The sequence below is a fragment of the Lactuca serriola genome, chromosome 6 (assembly GCF_051521515.1).
Source record: "Lactuca serriola cultivar US96UC23 chromosome 6, Lser_US96UC23_V15, whole genome shotgun sequence".
NCBI classification, from domain to species: domain Eukaryota; kingdom Viridiplantae; phylum Streptophyta; class Magnoliopsida; order Asterales; family Asteraceae; genus Lactuca; species Lactuca serriola.
The window spans coordinates 32,483,642-32,489,945 of NC_136413.1; the positions used below are offsets into that span (position 1 = coordinate 32,483,642).

At 35.8% G+C, this 6,304-nt stretch overlaps 1 pseudogene; it reads right to left on the bottom strand.

Moving 5' to 3' along the window:
* Nucleotides 1-430: 430 nt before the first annotated feature.
* Nucleotides 431-2,512, bottom strand: LOC145059635 (pyruvate dehydrogenase E1 component subunit alpha-3, chloroplastic-like; annotated as a pseudogene).
* Nucleotides 2,513-6,304: the final 3,792 nt, after the last annotated feature.

Consider the following 6,304-nt stretch of genomic DNA (forward strand, 5'->3'; position numbering starts at 1 on the left):
TTTGTTTCATATCAAGACATTATACTTTGAAAATTACAAACCAACTACTGTTCCAGACAGTATGAAAGCAAATGACCATTTTACCCTTTCTCCCAACAAATACCCATCAAGCTTTTCCATCATTCTTTTCCAAAATGTGATTTATTTATTTATTTATTATTATTTTTTTGTGTATCTAATAAAAAACATCTAAATGGAACTTAACAAATCTATTCTGGAACAAGAAAAAGCAGCTCACACATCGATTTCTTTTTAACTGGTTAATTTTAGATAAACAAGACACTGACAATAAAAGCGAGCTAATCAAAAGGAATCCATTAAAACAACAAAAACAGAATCATATATAACTCTATGTAACCGATATGATTAACAATTCATAATAATAATAATAATAATAATAATAATAATAATAATAATAATAATAATAATAATAATAATAATAATAATAATAATAATAATAAGATAGACAACATGAGAAGAAAAGAAACAAAAGCTTAGCAATAGACTAGACCTGAGCAGTGCCTTCAATAAACTTAGGATCTTCACACCTGTAACTTCCATCAGGTCCAATTGCAAACCCTCTTGGATCTGCAAACACATTTTCCAGCAGTTGGCTTCTTGAAGGAGCCGGGCTTTCATCTACAAACTCTACAGCTTCCTCAACCACCTCATCTATCTTCTTCTCTATCGCCTTTAAATCTGCTTCACTTGCCAATTTGTTTTCAGTCAGGTATTTCTTCAATCCTGTTATTGGATCCCTTGTTGCATAATGATCCTTCTCAGCTGCAATTCACAATACAAATATACAAACACAACAAATTTCAATGTTACGTATATACAAGAGTAAAAGACTAAAAGCAACTCACCTGGGTCACGAAGCTCATCAGGATCAGCCAAAGAGTGTCCTCTGAATCTGTAAGTCTCACATTCAACCAAAGTTGGGCCTTCTCCTCTCCTAGCTCTCCCAATAGCCTCCTTTGCTACCTCCTTCACCTTCAACACATCCATGCTATCAACATGGACACCTGGCATCCCAAAAGTTTGACCCTTCTTCCAGATTTCTGGATCTGAAGTTGAACGCAGATGGGACATCCCAATTGCCCACAAATTGTTCTCCACCACAAATATGATAGGCAATTTCTATAGAGCTGCCATGTTCAAACACTCAAAGAACTGCCCATCATTGCAGGTCCCATCTCCAAAGAATGCCAATGTCACATGATCACAATCTGCTTCTTTCAACACTTCTCTCCTGTACTTGCTACTGAATACTGCACCTGTGGCAACAGGGATGCCTTCTCCTATAAAGGCAAACCCTCCAAGAACATTGTGTTCAGCAGAGAACATGTGCATGGATCCACCCTGACCACAACAACACCCTGTTTTCTTCCCAAACAACTCACTCATCACAACACGAGCAGGCACCCCCTTGCTTAGAGCATGAACATGATCACGGTAGGTGCTCACAACACTATCCTCTTTCTTTCAACAGCTTGATGAACCCTGAGAAACAGCTTCTTGCCCATTGTATAAATGGACAAAACCAAACATTTCCCCACTGTAATACATCTGAGCACACATGTCCTCGAAAGCTTTCCCCAATATCATGTCCTCGTATACTTCTAAACCTTCTTCTTTGGTGAGCAGCTACAGAGTAAAATACAAAAATCAATTTGTTGGATCCCATATCAAACTGTGTTTTTGATCAATTAGACGTCATGCTGGTGACGACGGGTTTATGGAATCCGGGCCTGAAGCGAAATTAACAAAAAAAAATGCAAAATAGAAGCAAAATCGAATACCTAATATCTGATGTCTATTTCCTTTAGTTTGGTAATCTTGTCAAACATAGATCGAGGGTAAGTAGTTTGACAAAATAATTGTTTAAGCTCCAGGTCTGAAGCCAGACAAGGTGTCAATTTCTCAAGAATGATAAAAGGATACAGAGAAAAGGGAGATGGGTAACAGATTAATAGTAGAAGACGGTTAAAGGCTTACACGATATGGAGGTAACCAAGAGAACAATCACCTTTAAGCTGCAATACAACTGTTGCCTCCTTTCCAACATGGTACACCTGTAAAATTTCCAATTATATGACACAACATATTATCTAATTTCATAAATCCTGAATGAATAAGAACAAATCTTGAAAATTAGGAGTTCTAAGATACCTTAAAAGTGATAGGAAAGATGCTCTGTTTCTTGTGCTTTTGCTTGAAACTGTTAAATAGAAATGTAGAGATAAAGCCCAAAATTGAACTGGAAGCCCTAACCTGAACACATCAATAAGAACACAATTATGAAAAACTGAAAAATAAAAAATCGAATCGGTCACCAATCAACTGCAGGTGGGTACACTATTGGAAAACAATAAGATGCCTTACACTTTATAGTAGCCAAGGCTTCATACTCATTCTCCATGCGTTCCAAATGCTCATAAGGCTCAACTCCAAAAGCAACCACCTCTGAGAGAGCCAAGGGATCTATATCCATGTAAGTTAGCAAGGGCATTTTAGTCATTATGGGTCTTCAAATCCTCCTCTTAATTTTTGGTCCCTTTGTTTAGCTATTTTTGAAAGTACTCAACCACCAAAAACCTCCTACTTGATTTCCAGAACAAAATAAAAAAAAATATATGTTGAAAATTCATTATTAAAATTAGAAATTCAACAAGGGAATTCGTAAACTGTAAAAATAGACGTGTTGAAGTAAAAAACAACATGAATCTCTATTAATTTATGATTATCTCTTCAGATGGAGGAGGTGGTGGCAGGCCTTTAAATCCCAACCAAAAATCAGTTTCCTGCTTTGACCGAGTTCTCATCTTCGATGTCTAGTTTAAAAGTCGTGTCTTTGAAAGATTAATAAAACATAGAAGAAGGCAAGAGGTGTAGGTATAGTTGGGTCGTGGCAGAACATGGTAGGAGGAAGAGTTGAATACAGGTACCACTTGTGGCTATATAAACTGAAATAAAGCTATCAATCATCGGTCTTAGAGACCTTTGTTTCACTTGTTGCATATACATGCTCTGAGTTATTCCATGAGTACCTACTTGTGAAATAACTTGTGTCCAGTGCACTCTCTGATGAAGGCACAAATGTAACCTGGCACAAAACATAACTATTTCTATTTTCTACTTTCTTTTAAATGATTAGATCAAACAAAGTTTAATAATTAATGTATTTCATGCACCTTTTGCCTAGCAAGGGTATCCTACTTAATATTCCTAAAATACGGATGTTGTTTCACCTGCATTTATCAAATTATTCAGCTTCCTGTTCACAATGATTAATATTGATCAAGAAAAAGAAGAAAGTAAACCTCGGTTGCTCCCCTAGCTCCAAGTCTCTGGTTAGGATCTTCTGTCAGTAAAATATCATGTAAAAAATAGTGAAGAAAAGGTAAGATTACAGCAACTAACAAAGAAGTGAAAGTAGGACCCCAACCCCACCTGAGGGTGCTCTGCAATGAAAGGAGGAATGCCAACAATCAGATCAAATAGTATTACACCAACAGACCACCAATCCGCTGATGTACCTGAAAGATATTTGAATAAAACATTTTAATGCATGAGATTTTATAAGCAATTCATGTCATTATTATATCAAGTTAGTTGTGAACAAACCATGTCCAGTTCCCAAAAGAATCTCGGATGTAAAATAGTATGGAGTTCCAACAGCAAAGCAGTTTTTGCGTCTTTTTTGCTGAGTCTCAGTGGCAGATAGAGATGGAGATGGAGATGGAGATGAGAGAGATAACTGAGTCTCATTATCACCCAATAGTGATATGCCACTCACTGTTGGACCAAATAAATCGTCTGTACTGTTAATTAGACCAACCTTTGACAGCCCAAAATCTGTTAACTGCTCACAAAACACAAAACAATTATTACCGAATAGTTATTTGTATGTTTATAACCAAAACCAAAACCCAGAAGCAACTTATAATAGATATATAGATAAACTACCTTAATATGACCATCATGTGCAATCAATAAATTATCCGGTTTTAGATCACGGTGAACCACACGCAGAGAATGTAGATACTCCAAATCAAGCACCTACAGTGCACAATATATCAAAACTCAACAAACTTCCATTCATTCATTTGTCTGTCTATTACTCTATTATAATTTATAGCATCCTACTTTCAAAAATCTTTTCTACCCAATTATATTTATAGCAATATCCTTCACAAAAGAAAAAAATTGGAAGTAATGATACAACTTGCATTATGGGAGAGGTTTGTTATTTAAAATAATCAAAGGGTGTTAGATTGTAGGGGGCTTAATGTTATTTTTATTGTTTAGTGTCTACCTTTCGTAACAACGTATTGACCAAGTTGAATAATAGTGTGTGTGTGTGTGTGTGCGTGTGTGTGTATATATATATATATATATATATATATATATATATATATATATATATATATGTGTGTGTGTGTGTGTCTGTGTGTCTGTGTGTGTATGCCTCATCAATTTTCTTCACCAGAGGAGCAAGACATTTAACAACCAATCCAGACACGTCACGAGCTGCACCATCAAGCTGTTGTAGAACAGTATTGTAGAACAGTATTGGACAATCTCAACTCAAGGTCATTGTCAAGTTTAAACCCCTCTTTGTTTAATTCATTTAATAGTTCTGAAGTTTCCATATATCTGTAGTCTTTGTCCTTCCTAGTCATCTGAAAATTCAACCATGAACACCTCAATACATGCTAAATACGGTATACATATAACCCAAAGAAAAATCTCCACAAATAAAGGATAGAACTCCATAGCTTCTTATCTTCTCTAGGATACCAGGTATGGATGAATTTTCCATCTTTACACAAGTCTATAACAATCTTATATTACCTGTGCAAATACATATACATGAAACAAATAGAAAGTTAGAAGCCACATGGATAATGTTTTTTTTGCATGTATCAGACAAATAGAAATTCAAAAGCCACGTAGATAATGTTTCTTGCCCTTTAGAATTCACGCACATTCTAGTTTTCTATTATGGTACTCCATCATTCCAAACAAAATTACAATTTTTTTTATAGGAAAAAGAATCTTTTGGACTACAGATTTGTCAATTTGTCTTGATAATTTTATGATAAGCCATAAGTAACCCTAAATTTCCAATTTGTCTGTGTTTTGAACCAATTTGTCAAAATTAAGTACTATTCAGAGAATAAAAGTCAACATGAGGGGGAGAATCTCCAAATCAAGGGCAAAATCGACATAACCAAGAAAAAATTCGAACAGTAGAAAAGATAATTTAACACCGTATATGTTTATATAGTGAATAATGCCGATTTGAGAGAAACGTGGTTTGAAGTTTCATAAAATCTCATGTTTGAAAGCCCTATGTCGACTCTTTTTGGACTGTGGTCTCGATTATTGTAGTTAGAATCACATATTTGGGGGTGCGATCGAGCCCACTAAGTTTTAGATGATATTAGCATACCTTCAACACAAGGAAAATGACATTATTGAGAGGGAGGCTTGTAGTGCGAGACAGATCACAAAGAAGATCTGATGGTCGTTAAACCAGACCTAGGGCTTGTAAACTTGAGAATCTGTGGCGATCTCTGTCGAGGTAAGGTTAGCCCAAGCTCGCCGGCTAAAAGAGATGAGTCGAGATCGCTGGTGGATGAGGTGAGCCAAGGCAGCGAACGTTACAAAGAGCACTCCCATCTTGAAAAGAACCCTAGAATGATCCCTTCGATTTTTTGATAAAATAAATAGTCCGGAGGCACGTTCAAGAATTATAAAGCGACATACTTACACGACACGCCCTTTATGATGGGTGCCCTCCGTGTTTTTATTTTTATTTTTTTCTGACACAAATTTTTGGGCACGCAAAAATGCGCGTCCAAAATCCTTCAAAATTTTGGAGAGATGACATTATTTTTACATCACAAACGTTTGCGTATCGTAAATTCGTGAGCGTCATAAATTGCACGTCATTAAGGGCCTTTTTTCTAGTAGTGTTTGGTTTTTGAATAGTTTGTTTTGAAAAAGATTTTGCACGTGTAGGTCTTTGTGTCCTTTTTGGTGGATTTGGTAGAATACCCTTCCACTTGTTAAATTTTGATGTAACTTTAAAAGTGTTGGAGTGGGTAAGATACCTTTCCATTTCGGATCATCTGAGGAATAGATTTGAAAACCATTGTTTCGAAAAGACTTTACACTCTTTTGAGTTGTGTCAGATGAATTAGGAATGACTGTTGAAACTGCACATTCTTTTTTGGATGTTTTCTTGATGGTAGGGTTTTTAGAAAAATAGTGAGAAAAAACAAATTTTTCTGGA